Raw genomic sequence first — 16,512 nt, 5'->3', positions numbered from 1 at the left:
CCAGGTCAGCAGAGCTGCTCTAGAGCCAGAGATCCAGGTCAGCAGAGCTGATTTAGAGCCAGAGAACGAGGTCAGGTCAGCAGAGCTGCTCTAGAGCCAGAGAACCAGGCCAGCAGAGCTGCTGTAGAGCCAGAGAAACCAGGTCAGCAGAGCTGCAGTAGAGCCAGAGAAACCAGGTCAGCAGAGCTGCTCTAGTGCCAGAGAACCAGGTCAGCAGAGCTGCAGTAGAGCCAGAGAAACCAGGTCAGCAGAGCTGCTCTAGTGCCAGAGAACCAGATCAGCAGAGCCGCTTTAGAGCCAGAGAACCAGGTCAGGAGAGCTGCTCTAGAGCCAGAGAAACCAGGTCAGCAGAGCTGCTCTAGAGCCAGAGAAACGAGGTCAGCAGAGCCACTGTAGAGCCAGAGAACCAGGTCAGCAGAGCTGCTCTAGAGCCTAAGAACCAGGTCAGCAGAGCTGCTCTAGAGCCTAAGAACCAGGTCAGCAGAGATGCTTTAGAGCCATAGAACCAGGTCAGCAGAGCTGCTCTAGAGCCAGAGAACCAGGTCAGCAGAGCTGCTCTAGAGCCATGTTTTCGTTTTTGAAACCTAAATAAAAGGCATTGTCATTTACAATGCCAATAGCTTAAACTTGCGTAAATGTGAGACCTATTGCATTGCAAATGCTTGTTATCTTTTTGAGTTTACTGATCCATTTTACTGGACTATTGAGTCCACAAATGTGTGCCCATCATCGCCCACTGGTTGACACGGTAGAGATTAAGACCCCTCCAGCATTGACGGATGCAGCTTCAACTGCACCAGGGCTGCTTCCAGGACTGTTCTTGCACATTCCGGCATTAAGAATCGAGTGGTTCCCCCACCGGAGCCACCATTTTCTTTCTACCTAATAAATCCTCACATTTCATTCAACTATGCCTTAAATCCGCTTTTCTTCAGTCGTGCTTTTTGTCTAGCTCCACAGGCGGTCCAGTCTATGCTGTGGCAGCTGCCGCAGTGCTCATGCACATGAATCACGCTGCTGACGTGACCTTAGCCTTGGTGCGCTTGCTTCCAGGTATTCGTGCCACACTACACGAAGGGTTCACTACCAACCCCAGTGCATGTAACCGAGCCTGTCGGCGTCCCTGACCTTGCATCGTCGTCTCGTGTGCACCACGCATTTTCTGCATTTCTTTGTGAAGTGCACGAGCGCCTTGACAAGTTGTAATGCGCTTCGGTGTTATAAAATACACTGACAGCTTGATTTGGAATATTTGAGTGTCGCACCTGCCCCTGCTACAACACGCACTCCTTCACCTCGCTGCGCTCCTAGGCATGTGCTTGTTGCTTCTTGATGAGCCCTCTCGGAGACATGACGCTCGCCCCCGCGCTTCTTCTTATTAAATGTTTGGCAAAAATGCGCACGCCGAGGGGTCCGCGAGGCCGGCTGCACGTGCGCGCGTGTCGAATGGCCAACACTGACTTAAGGCAAGGGCCAAAGGACCAATGCTTTAATGAAAGTCTGCAATAGAACAGTGAACGCAGCAGGTTACGGGAGACAGATGTTTAGCGGGGTCTATTTCTCTTCAACCCTGTATTAATCCGGGTCACATCGCTAATTTAGGGTGAGCGCTTAATTTCACTTTATTCACGGAAGGCAAATAGCCAATATTGGGATTCTGTCCCATATGTTGTTTTATGGAGTATTGCTGTTCTCGCACACCACTGAAGAGTGTGACACTTCTATAGCGCGCCATTCCTGGCTGCTTCTTGGCACTCTACAAATCTGAAATACATTTCCACACATTTCCTATGTTCACAGTTCTAGTTTGGCCGTCTGGTATATTCCAGTGTGCTGCAAACGCCTAAAGAAACCAAATTCTTTGTTATTGATTGCCATCTAATGTGGTCCTGTCCGCCTTTTCCCAGGTCGGATTAGTGAAATCCAAGCCTGTTTGCGTGTGATTGTTGAATCTCATGTGATTCACCTCTGAGGATACCCAGCCCAGTTTAATTCTGCAGAGCTCTCTCTAACACGAAGATCACAGGTTCAAATCCCAGAGGGCTGGCACAACCTTTCATACTTTTCAGGCCAATACAGTGGGCTTGTGTATTAGTAATGAGAGACATTTCTGTTGACATTGTGAGCTATTCAAAAGGTAGCTAATATTACCTCAGGGTGTTTCTAGTCACAGTGGGAGTGGAGCGCTATACAGCACTTTCTCAGTTTAGTCACATCAACACAAAGAAGGGCGTGGCGTGTCTTCCTGCTACGTCATCCTTTGTTATGCTGTCTCTCATTTCAGCTGCTGGACTATAGCACAGCTGAGCATTGATGTTACCAAGAGAGCAGATGCTGCTTTGTCATTGTTTAGAATTTATGACAGCTGTGCAAATCTGTACTGTGCCTGGTAAAATCCTGAGCAGAATAACACTTCCTATGAAAGTAGAACTTTACTCAAGGAAGTGCCTTTGCTTTTTAGGTGCAAATCCGTTCAGCTGTTTTCTAGAAATTAGTGTAACAATTTTTTTTTTGTAGGCTTCAGATTGAGCCAAATTGTCAATCAGGCTTGATATATCTGGACCATAGGTCTGCGGATGGTACTCAAATCCAGGTTTGTAGACCATCTGAACAGACTCATTTTTTTTTGTAAAAGCTCTTGCAGATGGTACTCAAATCCAGGTTTGCAGACCATCTGAACAGACTCATTTTTTTGTAAATGCTCAAATTCAATTGGACTAGTGAGCATTTTTTCTTGTTATCCATCTTGGGTCCTAGAACCGAAAGCTCTCATTAGCTGACAAGATCTTGAAGAAAAATGTTGTGAGTAACATTACAGGAAGTGGGGAGTTGGTATCTGCCACCAAAAAAAGATATGGTACCATGTAGAACATCTCCTGGCTCCCTGGCTCAGATGAGTGAGAGGGGCCCAAGAGACTCCTCCATCACCCCCACCCTGGGATTGTTAAACTAAATTGCAAATGTTTCAGCGGGGTACACCGATGCAGAGGCTAGGTTTACTGCCACCAAAATAACTCCCATACTCCTTTAACCCTGGTCATTGCTTGCAAACCCATAGCAAAATGGGTCAGGGACCCTTGTTGGCCATCCAGCGGGATTCACAGACCCAGTGAGAAAACCCTTCTGGATGTCCAAAAAAGGCTCTAAAGATTTCAAGGGTCAGCAAACCCCAGGCAAGGTCTGTGAACCCTTAAAATAAAAAATAAACAGCCTAGTCAAAGGCCAAGCCCTGTGGGCATCCGCTAAAGTGCACGGCCAAAGGCAGTGAGCAGTGGGGATTGGCCACCTGTGGTGGTTTGGGGCGCAGACCATCCCTCGCTTCAGTTGGGTTCTAAGGCATACTAACAGTATACAAAAAAGTGATGGATGTAATGCTTGAATTAATCTCAGCCACTGGTAATTACTCACAACTTCATTCTATTCCATCAATATTTTGCACACCATGCCACCTGGGTTTAGATCCTGTCATATGCAAATCAGGTTTGACCCTGCTCCAGTGTGAACAGTCCAGTCCGAAAAGCAGGCTAGGTCCTCTCTGAAGGGGAACACAAGCAATCCAAGACCAGTTTTGCCCTTATTAGGGCTCATCAGTTTGGAATAGCTTAGTTCCAGTGCCACAGTGTGCACAGGACTCATGTCTGGCCATAGCCACCCCCTTAGGCTGCCACACTGAAGTATACAAAAAAGTGATTGATGGAATGCTTGAATTAATCTCCGCCACTGGTAATTACTCGGGCCACATCCCAGTCCACTGTTATTTTGCACACCATGCCCCCGCAGTTTGGGTGGACTGTTCCTAATGCAACAGGACCAAGACTGAGATGCATACGGCTGGGTCTAATCTGCGGTGGTATGGTGAAAAAATGAAAGATAGGTTGAAATGATACCCAGAGTGATTGCCAATGGTTAGTCTTATTGCAAGCAGTTTTCCCATTTTAAGTGTAATCACAACTATCAATATATTTTATTTATGAATTTAATTGTTTTCTATAATAGTTGCGTGTCACCTTGCAATCGCTTCCGAACACTAGCATGTTGTTTGGAGAGGAAACCCTCCTGACATCTCCCACCTAACATGTGGATAATGCAGTGCATTGGCTGGAAGGCACTCTTGTGTTGAAGGCCTGTGTAAGTCTGTAGGAAATTGAGTTTAAAAAAAAAAATCTTTTTATTAAACTTTGTTAGTTGCAATATACAGTGTTCTAATTACAGGAGCAATTGATATCATACAGAACAACATTACATGTCGAATCTTCTTTAAAAAATGTCAGCATCGCACTAGTTCAACCCTTTCACAAGCACTTGCTAATTGATATTTATCTTGTTTCACCTGTAACCATTGGTTCCCTCTCCCGCCTCCCCCCATCATGGTCCCCAGGCCTCTGTATACTACCCAACTGTTCCATACTTTTCCCCATTTCTGTGGGGCATCCTGTACTTTCATAGACATTTTTTTCAGTTGTACTGCACCAGTCCAGATCAGATTTCCATTGCCTCACACTCGGGGGAAGATTGGCACCCCACGCTCTGGCAATATTTATTTTGGCTATCATTTCCGCCACCATTAACCACATCTTTTGATATTTTTCCCAAGCCAGGTCCCCCATCATACAGAGGATATGCCATCTGGCCTCAATAGGAATTTCTTGCCCCAGGACCTCTGGGATGACTCGTATCACCTTTCCTCAGTATTGCTGTATAATTGGGCAACCCCAGATGATGTGGAAAAATGTGCTCCTTAGGTTGTAGCCTCTTGCGCACATGTCAGTGGGCATCTGCCCTAATTTATGCATCAGCACACCAGTAGTGTAGGGTCTGTTTAGGATCCGAAATCGGACCAGCCGCAGTCTAGCCCTGATCGCTACTTCCCTCTGGCTTTGTATTTCTTCGGTCCAGTTCTCATCTTCCAATACCCCAATATCTATTTCCCAAGCTTCTCGTAGACCCCTCAGTGGATCGAGTGTGTTGTTAATTATTTTCCTATATATTGAGGACGTAGCCTTTTCAAGGATTGGGACCAGTAAAAGCCGATCCTCCAGGGGGCTGAACTCAGGGAGCTGCTCCCCTTCCCTTATGTGTCTACATAGTGCATGCCCCAACTGCATGTACCTATATCTTTCAGAGTCTGCTAACTGGTATTCCTTCTGTAATTCTTCGAATGGAATTATTGACAGGCCTCTCCACACATCTCCCAGATGGGCAATATCTATCAGTTTCCATTTATTAAAGCCCTGTACTTTGCCTACTTCTTGTAGCATACCACTGTCCCATAGTGGTGTTCTCTTCGTTTGTCCATGTTCCCACCCAAGGAAGTTAATGGCTTTCTGCCAAACATGTAGCACTGCTTGTGTATGTAGTGGCATTTGTTTGTCTACAGCTTTACGGTACAGTGTGCCTGGATAGCCCATCCGCCCCATTCCTAAGTGATCCACCCTATACGCCGGATCATCTTTGTCTGCGAAGACCCACTCATTGACCGTGTCCAACTGCGATACCCAGTAGTATTTTCTAATGTCTGGAACTAAAAAGCTTCCCTCCTAGACAATTCTCTGTAGTTTGGTTAGCGCTATCCTAGCGTCACCCCCCTCCCATAGGAGCTTCCTCAGTTCGCTATCCACCCCTTTGAAGAATGTGTCTGGTATTTTGTAGGGGGCATTTTGTAGGACATAGAGCATGCGCAGCAGTGTCATCATTTTGAATAGTACCACTCTCCCAATCAGGGAAATCGGTAGGGTTCGCCAGTGCGCCACGTGCCTTTTCAGACGGTCCAGTTGGGGCCTTACGTTTTCTTCCAGGAACTCCGGTTCCGTTCTCACAATGGTAATACCTAAATACCTGAACTGGTCTTTAGTTTGCAGTGTAACATCCCCAGTCCTCAAAGGCATTGGTCGTCCCATAAGCATGAAAAGCAGAGACTTGTCCCAATTAATTTGGTACCCTGAGTAGCTACCGAACAATTGAAATATGTGTAACAACCTGTTTACTGTAAAGCGGGGCCTAGTGGCATACAGCAGAATAACATCGCCATATAGAGATATGCGTGGAAATTGAGTATTTGATTGAGGTGCTGAAGTCCCTTCTCCAGCAACAACCACAATCCCTATCAGGGTGAACCACAAGAGTCAATAAATTAACCTGTGCTTAACCCTTTGATAGCTTAGCAGAAAAGCAGTCAGGCTTAACTTATAGACAATGTGTAAAGTGTTTATGCAGTAAACAAACAGAAAGAGTGAATACACAACACAAGACAAATCTCATGCCAATTTAGAAAAATAGAGATTTTTAAAATACATTAAATAATCTAAAACAACAGAAATCCAATTGGTAGAACCGTAGATATACATTTCAAAGATTTAGGTAAGAAAAGCGCCTAAAAGCACCAAGCGACATTCACACTCATCTGGTTATGCTATACTGGGGGAAAGTCACAAGTTCAGTTAGTTACCTTGCCAAAGTCTAGAGCGAAGAGTAAAGTTCGAGGTGGAGAAGGCTGTGAGGAGCATGAAGGGAACCTCGGAGGGTCATCGCTGTAGCGCGATCATCCTGTCAAGCGTTGCGGATGGACGTTGCCAGTGCTTTGCATTGGCGGTCTCCATGGGCTGTCTTTGCTGTAGAGCGAAATACAAATCTTGTGTTAGTGGTCTTTGCTGGTGGTCACTAGAGCTTCACGTTGGCGGTCATCATGATCTGCAAGATCTCAGAGCGAACGTGCCCGTTCGTGGTAGCGAAGAGGCCAAAACTTCAGGATTTCTCCTTTTCTTCTCAGGAGGAGCTCCACTAAGGCAAGAAAAGGGTGCAGGACATAGGGAGGCACCTCTTGGAGATCAGGAACTCATTCCCGCTGAGGCCAACAGGCCCATGTGCTGGTCCATTTGCAGCAAGTCAGTTGTGTAGTTGCAGTGAGGAGTCTGGAGCTAGTGTCTCTGTAGCTCAGAACAAGAGATCAGCAACCTGACCCTTGGAGTCACTCTTGTAGTCATTGAATCAAGCAGCAAAGCATGCCTCCAGCAGAAGGGCTTTCCTGTGAGGGTAGAAGGCAAGCTTCAGGCAGCAGAGTAGTCCTCCAGTAGCAGGAGGGCAGTCTTCAAATATACAAGGGAGGCTGTCCTCAAGCAGCAGGACAGTCCTCTGAAGTACATGGCAGTCCTTCTGGGGGTTGCCCACAGGTCCAGGCGTGAACTGAATAGCTGGTCTGAGGGTCCAATATTTATACCTTGTGCTAGCCTTTGAAGTGGGAGAAACATCTAGAATTCCCCTGCATCTGGTTGTGGAATTTCCTTTCTTCCCTGCCCAGGCTCCAAGGGGTATAGGGTGACGATAAACTGGTGTCAAGTTCTTTGGGAGTGTGCTGAGGCAGCCCCTTTGAAATAAGTGGGGCAGAGAACCGCTCAGTCTCTACCATCCTGACAGGATGGCCCATCCTGCCAACACTTAGTCTCCCTTTGTATTACTGTCTAGGAGAAATACACAAAGGCCAACTGCCATCTATAGCCAGTCATGTGACTCAGAGCACAGGCTGCAGGCAGCAAATGTTAGGACAGGAAAATGCAATTTTTTGTAAAAATTACAATTCTTTAGAGACCAAACTCGATATGCATGTTTACTCCCAATCAAAAGCTATCCTTATTAAATGTAATAAGATAATCCAAGGTAAACCTATGGGAGAGGTTGACCTTGCAGTTGTGAAAAACGAATTTAAGAGTTTTTCACTACTAGGACATGCGAAACTTAAAAACACATGTCCAACTTTTTTAACAAATTGCACCCTGCCGTATGGGCTTGTTTACGGCCTGCCCTAGGAGTGACTTATATGTATTAAAAAGGAAGCCTTAGGCCAGGCAAAAGGTTCTTTTTGCCCAGTCAGAATGGCGATTTTAAACTGCATACAGGCTTCAATGGCAGGTCTGAGGCATGTTTAAGAAGGCTACTTAAGTGAGTGGCACAATAAGTAGCATTTAATTTACAGACCCTGGGTACATCTAGTACTATTTTACTAGGGACTTACAAGTACATTAAATATGCCTTTTGGGTGTATGCCAATTTTACCATGTTTGAAAGAGAGAGCACGTGCACTTTATCATTGGTAAGTAGTTGAAAAGCACGCAGAGTCCTACGATCAACAAAAACAAGTTTCAGCAAAAAACAGGAGGAGTGAAGACAGAAAGTTTGAGGAGGACCCTGCAGAGAGGGACAAGCCCAACAACATTTAAAAGGGTGCCCCACTTGTGCTGCCTAAATGTACCACTAAGGGATCTGGGGTCAGATATATGACCCTCAGTGTTTGCGACTTGCAATTTGCATTTATTTTGCGAGATGCAAATTGCTAGTCACAAATACTGATGTACAACTGTGTCTGAGACACTGTGATTCCCAGATGGGCTGCAAAAGGACATGCCTTATTAATATCCATGAGGCAGGTCGCATTTTGCAACCCATTGGGAAGGGCCAGCACTCACAGGGATGGTGGCATGCTGGAGTTAGCAGACAAATATGTCTGTGACTGCTTTTTCAATAAAGTAGTTTCTTTTTTAAATGCAGCCCATTTTCCTTAAAGGAAAACGGGATGTTTTTAAAAAAGAAAGATGAAACGTTTCATTTCCACAGCCTGCTCTTAAAAGAAATTTTCGCTGCCAATCACAAAGGGGAAGGGGTTCCCTGGAGACCCTTTTCTGTTTGCGACTGGCTTACCATCAATTTGAAATTGGTGGTAAATGCAATTGTTTTGCAACCGCATTTGTGGTCTAAAAACAATCTTACACCCCCCTGCGACTCGCTATTAGGAGGGGCCGCTCCTTCCAAATAGCCACTCGCAAATCTATTTTGCGAGTCGATAACAGGTTACCGACTCACAAAATAGGTTTGGTACATGCTACAACCCTTTTTAGTGGTCGCAAACGGGCTGATTTCCCATTTGCGACTGCTAAAAACGGTCATACATCTGGCCCATAGAATACCCATCTATGTGAAAGGTTCATCATAGGTGTGGTATCATCCTGGAATTGTGTTTTTTTCAATCACTGTGACTCGCAGCCACACATCTCAGGTACCACTTTTATCGTGAGAAGTATGGGAATGCAGGGTGATAGGAAATATTTGGAAAAAATATGCTCTTTCTTACACAGCACATTTTTTAAATTAAATCACAACATTTTGCTATATTTTGACAATTTTTTCAGTTCGCTCTTGGGGAATCTACAAACCTTGGGTCCCTTTAGAATCTTTACAATGTGGGGAAAACGCAAATTTGGCCCAGATACCTTTGGTGGGGAAAAGTTATGAAGGCTTAAGTGCAAAGTGCCTCAAACATCAACAAAAGGGCTTAGTAGTGGGGTGGGAAATGTCTCAGTAGGTAAGTGGTTAATTCTGTTATGAAGGCAAGACTTGCTTTTCCAATGCAAAATAAAATTCTGCCTTGGTAGTTGCTTCTGCTGTGGCATTCACATGTTAGTTCATGAGATAGGATTTCATAGCAAGAACTTCCACTCTATCTGCAATTTCTTATTAAAAAATATCTGTTTCTTGCAAAATGAAGGTCCACACAGAGGCAAAGCTTCTGTCTCCGGCATGTCCCCAGCGAGGGAAGCTTTGCTGCTGATGTCTACATCCCAAATGGATTATCTCCTACTTTTGTTTCTTGTCAGATATTCCCTTATTTGTTCAGGAACAATAAAGATCCTGATGCAGCTGATGGTATTAGTCAAAATGATTTATTTGCCCTATAGTCCGTGGATGCCAGGATTTCAGTTTAAACAAACTCATGAGCATTATATGACCGACCCTCCTTAGATGCTGAAAAGACCATTAATATTTTCTGAACATAGCACTGCTGTTAGCTTCTATTTACATCTGCCAAATGCTTTTGAATGTTCCGAAAGGCTCCTTGTTCCATATATTGGCCTCAAACATGGAAGAAGGTTTTAGAGACTTCCATTGCATAGTTCTGTGGCACCACACTAGAGGCATCCTCCCAGTTAGTACTGATGCATGCTCAGTAGGTGCCAAGGCTCCATTTGTGACTCTCCGCTCTCCGGCTAGAAGGGCTAGAGCGGTCGACCTCGAAGCTGGGGACGCTAAATATCCTCAGATGTTGGGCAAATCACTTAATCTCCCCTTGCCTCACAAAATGTATGCGTCCTTGTGTAAACTGGTGCTCATGTAAAGCGCTCTGATACTTTCGGGTCGAGTTCGCGCTATATAATCCCCCACCCCGCTAAAAAAATCCTCCGGATGCATGCTGCAGGACAGTTACCATGCTTTCTAAAAGCACCACCCCTCCGATGCCCCCACCTGAGCAGATGCAGACTTCGGTGAAGCCATACACAGGAACATATTTGGTTCCACGTCTTGAATGCTGTCACTAGCTACTCTGCCCACCTTTATAGTTCGTGTTTTTATTCCTCCCAGGAAGAAAGGAAGGGGTGGGGCTCATGAATAGGTACAAAGTCCTCATTGTATTGACTTATACTCCTACAGACCTGCTCTCCCTTCCTCAGATACCTTGCACATCTGGTGCAGATGAGGAGAACAGAACTGACCTCGGGAGGTCAACAGGTGTGTATGGGGTGCGGCTGAAGGTACCCTGTTAGAATTATCGTCTTACTTCGACTTATCCGCTACGTGAGTTGGCTGAGCGCTAAAACGTGGTACCCAATAGTAGCAAACTCGAATAGTCTGCGCTGTTATTTAATTATAAAGTGAGTTTGAACTAGTCATAATGAAGTGAGATAACACCGACTTACGTTACCACATGGTCATGGTCACAATATCTGAAAAGTGTGCCTTACTCTGTCTTGATAATTCGACAAGGCCTAAAATAAAAGAGGCAGACCAGTAGCCTGAAAAATCGTACTTTTTTTTTTTTTTTACTAACGTTAAGGATCAAATATATGTTTGCTTGCTTAGGTTTGTTTCCACAAGGACACTTTATTGAAAAATGAAAATACGTAAATCAGATAGTGCGAGACTCCATAGTATGTTGATTAGCATATAAAATGTAGATGGATATCCCAAGACTTGCCTTTCTTCAAATTTTAAACATTCGTGAAACATCTTCCTCTGTTATGGACTACAGTATACCATTTCTACAAATATTTGATTTTTTTTTTTTATGTTTCACATTATTCTGAAATGATAAAAATTGTCCCTTTATTTCACCTGGGCCATCATCAGTGCAGTAGGTTATAGAAATGAATAACTATGCCTTTTCCCCCCACTTGTCTCTTATATCCTAAACCAAGTCACCAAAGAGAGCATTATGACAGAATGTGACTAATATATTCCCCAGTGCATTGACTCTTACTTCAGGGCTGCACCCAGACCCTCGTACTTCAGGTGCATAGAACCAACTACTGGGTAGTATTGTAAATTTAACAAAATGAGCTATAGATCTCTTTATGCAAAGTTTAAAAATGAACTAGGTTGTGATGGATAATGTATCATCTGGAACCAAGTACCCTTGGATCTCTTGCTAACCTAAGTAAAAAATTGCTTTTAGCGTTTCTTCTGGCTATATCTGTGATTAGAGGCCTGAAGTGCTAAGAGTAGTACACAAACCAGGATGCACAAATTGCAGACCAACTGGTTTGCGAACTGCTCTTCATTTTTTGATGTGACTGATATACTAATTAGAGGAAAAGACAAAGATGATGGGTGAAATGTTTGAAAATATCTTAGCCCGTGCAATCCCTTGGCACCCCATTCCATTCCATCATTTTTCACCTAGTATTTCACTTCAGAGGTCAGTCATATGCAAATCAGCCTTATTCTTGTTCCAGTAGGAACAGTTCTTCCCAAACTATCAGGTCAGATAGGCCAGATCCCCTCTGAACTGGAGGATAAGCTACCCCATACCAGTTTCAGCCTACTGCGGCCTTGCCATTGAATCATAGCTTGTGTCCTATGGCACAGAGAGCACAACACCCACATCTGGTCAGACCCATCGCACTCACGGTGTTGCACTGAGCACAAAGTTGATGGGTGGAATGCTTGCAAAAATGGTGATTGCTAGAGCTGCATTCCAGTCTATTGCTTTTTGTACTCTGTCACTCCAAAAGACCAACCATAAGCAAAACGTAGCCACACTCCATTAGAGACTGTCCAACCCAAATTGCTTGGCCAGACCCTCTTAACAGTAACACCAACAATCTGAGGCCAGTTTAGACGGATTTCAGCCGTGCCCGTGAGGTCTAGCTTGAGTTGCTTAGAGGGACAGATGTTGCTGATTTTAAAAAATTGACATGAAAGGAGGACATGGGGTGGAGTATGCAGTCCTACCCTGAACTGCCATGTTTCTCAAAGTCATTTATCGCACCAATTTGTGGGCTGGTAACTGTTCAATGGTTTGCAACTGCAATTGTGGTTGGAAAGAATTCATACATCCTTTTCGGACTTGCTATTAGGAGGGAATGCTCCTTTCATGAGCCCCTCCGTATGCAATTCAGATAGGATTGTAGAACTGTATTTGTAAGGTTGAAATACCTTTCTGACACATCAGAAAAATCCTATGCATAGTAAATCCTGTGATTTTGTAAATCCCAGGGTTTGCTACTTTTGCTATTTCAAGGGTCTTTCATACATCGAGCCCTGGGTTGTGAACGCCCATATGTAGCAAGCGCACCAATACTGCACGCACTAAAATACCATCATGAAATCATTGAATTGGCAAAATAGGATCCTCTAGTGAAGAAGTAGCGGATTAAGCAAGGAGCAGAGCACACGTGTATTTGATTTGATAATCCTTGTAAGCTTGAGGCCTGATGAGAAAATAGAATTGTTGACACTTGGCATAGCACCAGCCACTATTGTAATGGCACTTCAGTGCATTCTCTATCTGGAGGCCCTTTTGTGCTCATCTGGGAACTCCATCGGTTGATATGGAGCAACCATCATTTGATAGTGGCTGTTGTTTAGGTGAGTTTGGTTGAGTGTGGTTTGCAGAGGGTTTGAACGGTTTTAAGATTTAAATACCCTTATGTGAGCTGGTATGAAAATGTGTGCATGATGTGATGTAAGGAGATCTTCGCAGAGTTTTATTTGCGTGGGTGACTGTGCTGACGGACTTTCCTTTTCCTCTCCACTTTTGGGAGGATCATTGTTGGGGAGATCAATTGTCTTTTGCTCAGCCACAGTCCAGTGCTTTTCATGCAAACTTTGTAACCCAGCCAGTGCCTCCTGATATGATGCTGTGCATGTGATTCATTTGAAAGCAATTGACCAATTATATGACTTTGGTACAATGTCGTGCACATGATGGTGAGAGTTTGCACCTAGTATGTGCTATTTTCATTATTTGTGGTTGAGATTTGGCTGATGGTGTTTGGTGCTATTCTTGGATATACAGTGTTGTTGAATGTCCACTGAAAGCAGAATAATGGGTTTGCAGACGTGTCCTTTTCCAGTGCTGCAGGGCCTGTCTGAAAAGTAGTTTTGGTTTTGCGTTTGGGTGATGAGAACAAACAGATGAAAACGTGTTGTTCTACAAAACAAGAGATACTTTTAAATATTGGTGTGTGGTGTTGGGTGGTCTTTTAGGAAGACGAGTAGTCAGTCTTTTTTGTCCTCCTTTTCGAGAAAACACATGGAGAATCCATGCGATCCTCCCAGTTATAGACATACAAACCCTAAAGTAGGCATATTGCTAATAAATATTGAAGTCATCATTGAGGGGGTGAGTCGCTTTGCTTTTGACCATTATGTTTATCATGCTGGCAGGTTTACAGACTCGTGCTGTTATTTGCTTTTCGTATCTTTTCTAATCTGTAACATGGTCCTGAAGTGTTTTCTTTATCTGGGCACCCTTTTTGAACAGTTGCTATTCTAGTTTTTATAAAGATAAAAAAGGAAAATTAAGCAAGAGAGAGATGTGTGTGTGTCTGTGTGTGCATGCTTGCACGTGTGTGTGAGTGCCTGGTGACAATGCTTGGGCCTGTCAAAGAAACGCAGTTGATATTTTTCTGTTAGACAGATGCCAAGATAGGAGAATCCCAAGGCACTCGGGTAAATGTCTCCTCCTCCTCCATGTCTCCTCCTCCTCTGGCAGTGTAGACCTCAGATGACAGTCAGCTACCTCCCCCTGCTTGATGCATTTACCTGTGAGGCCCAAAGGCTGAACATGGAGACTGTGGGAGCTAGAGCTAGGACTGGCAGTGTACTCCCTTCATTTCTCTCGGTGCTTTGGATTCTGAGAGACCAAATGTGGCAGGGTTTGAGGAGGAGTGCCCCTCGGTATACTGGCGGCCCATCTTGGCACTTGCCAAGTTTATGGTGGCCTGGGTGGCTACTAGAGTGCATGATCTGATCCTAGGTTCCCTATGTGACTTTTTTTTTGTAAACAATTGTATTAGGTCAAGAAAAATAAGGTACAAGGCAATGATAAGACAATAATCGGATCCGCAATATTACGTCACATGTTGCAATACATAAATCAGTCTGTAGGCACCATACACATCCCAAAGATAAGCCACAGTGACAGCTTCTCTTCTGAGCAGTGAACATCCAGCATGGAGGGACAGGGGAGAATAGCCAACGTACATCTCATGTGGGGACTCACTGCCAGAGAGGTAGTTACTTGGCTGAGGGCTGTATCGCCTCGTCATTTCAAGGTACATCCAACAGTAGGTGTATTTCACGTCGTAATTCAGCTCAAGGAGACAAACATATATCGCCTCTGTATTTGTTCCACCGCCCCCACTTATAGTCCAATTTCTTGGGGCACCCCCTGTGCTTGAACACATCCTTTTCAGCAACCATTGCCTCCCTATGTGACTTTTGCAGAGAAGCCTTTATGATGCTGGCTCCACCAGGGCTTTGGCTTACATTAAGGCGCGTTTATAATGTGTGAAGGTGTGCATAGGGCAGACATGTGTCTTCAGCTTTAGGATTTCAGGATCTTGACCTGCCAGGGGAGAATGATGTTATGGGAGGAAAGGTGCACAGTGCATCGCCTTGTCTGTCTGGATTTTAGTATTCATTGCCATGCTAGGTTGTATTCGGTGGGAGAGTGCACACAGTACAAATCTCAGCAATGTGCAGCAACCTAATCACAATAGTAATGACATGAATAGGCAGAAACGGATGCAGCCACAGTGGTACTCGTGAGTACTGTTTTCATGTATCACAAATCCTGTGTATGGCTTCCAATGAAACATATTAATCACTCACAGTTTTATTGGATTATAATCTCTTGTTAAGTGGTAATTGAGCTTGGCTTTTGGAATTTGTTCCCACGTCAATTGATTCATTTGACTGTTGTATTCATGACTCAGCGTAATATGCCAGCCTCTGCCAGCTAAGCAGAATGCCTTGGAAGGGTGAGCCGGGCTGAAATTATGACTCTTTAACACAAGAAATTGACCACTGAATCAGGTCGGTTGTAGATCAGTGACCATGCTACAGACGGTGCCCTGGGCAGCAGTGGGCTTTTGCGTCCGTCTTTTGCAACCCTGGGTACCGGTGGTACTACAGACGCTTGTGCAGCCCCTTCTGTAATGTTGATTGCACATAGTTGTGGCAGCTTGATCCCTTGTGGCTGTTGCTCGTGGAGGCATGACCAAATGCAAATGAGGGAACACTGTGCCTCTGCACCGGCGCTGCATTACAGATGTGATCCCCCACAAGGCACGCCAATGGAGTTTAAAGTGTTTTACTGTCAATGTGCACCCCGAGGATGATGGGGTCCCAGAGATCATCCAAGTAATCCTCTGTAGGCTTCTGCGCCATACACTGCGCCCATGTGCTGGGGGATCCCTGGCCGCCTTGGATGGGCGGGTGAAACACCAGTTTCCATACTGCTGGTCTTCCATTCAGTGGAGCTCTGCCCCCTATGCAGGCAGAAATATACACCTGCAGTGGGCACTGCATTTTTTAGTTTTGTAATTTTTACAGTTGTCCAGCACAAACCAACTTTACAATATTATGTTACTACAGTAGTTGGTCTTGAATCTTCACTCTGGCTGGTCTTATCTTGTGCCAAATGTGGCCAACATCCATCAATCAAGGTATAGTCTCGCCATTAGAAACAAATATATTTGTGGCACATAAATAGAATATGTTCATACTCCAATACTTTTTCATTTTATTGTGCTGTATCAGCGGAGATCCTGTTCACAGATGCCACTTTACCCACCTGGTGCAGGGCAGGCTAAGATGGCGATTCTTTCCTAACTAGGTATTATGCTACAAGCAGCTTGCCTAAGTGGAATGAAAAGGTGAAAATATTCAGCGTGCCTCCTGCAGCTAGGCACACTGAAGATTTCGGGACATGTGTGGACAGATTATTTTAATGCACTGGATTTAATGTATGCCAACCTGCTCTGGGTGAAATGGATCGACTTTAGCACCATGTACGGAAGGCTCAGGTCGCCTGAGCAGACAAGAATGCTTGGTGCTGGCATGAACTGCTGCTGTTTACCTTCATTAGAAGTCCAGGGGGAATGTGAAGCAATGCGCCACTGCCGGGTGGGCAATACTCGGCAGGTAATATCCTCAGGAAAGGCTGTTAACCATTCTTGACGC

The 16,512-nt window shown here is 44.7% G+C and overlaps 1 protein-coding gene across 2 annotated transcripts in view; it reads left to right on the top strand.

The window, feature by feature from the left end:
• Positions 1–16,512, top strand: part of DST (dystonin) — a 1,436,897-nt gene that overhangs the window by 463,994 nt on the left and 956,391 nt on the right. The gene's annotated exons all lie outside the window — the stretch shown is intronic.

The sequence above is a fragment of the Triturus cristatus genome, chromosome 6, assembly GCF_964204655.1.
Source record: "Triturus cristatus chromosome 6, aTriCri1.1, whole genome shotgun sequence".
Taxonomy (NCBI): Eukaryota; Metazoa; Chordata; class Amphibia; order Caudata; family Salamandridae; genus Triturus; species Triturus cristatus.
This window is presented reverse-complemented; position numbering and strand designations above follow the sequence as displayed.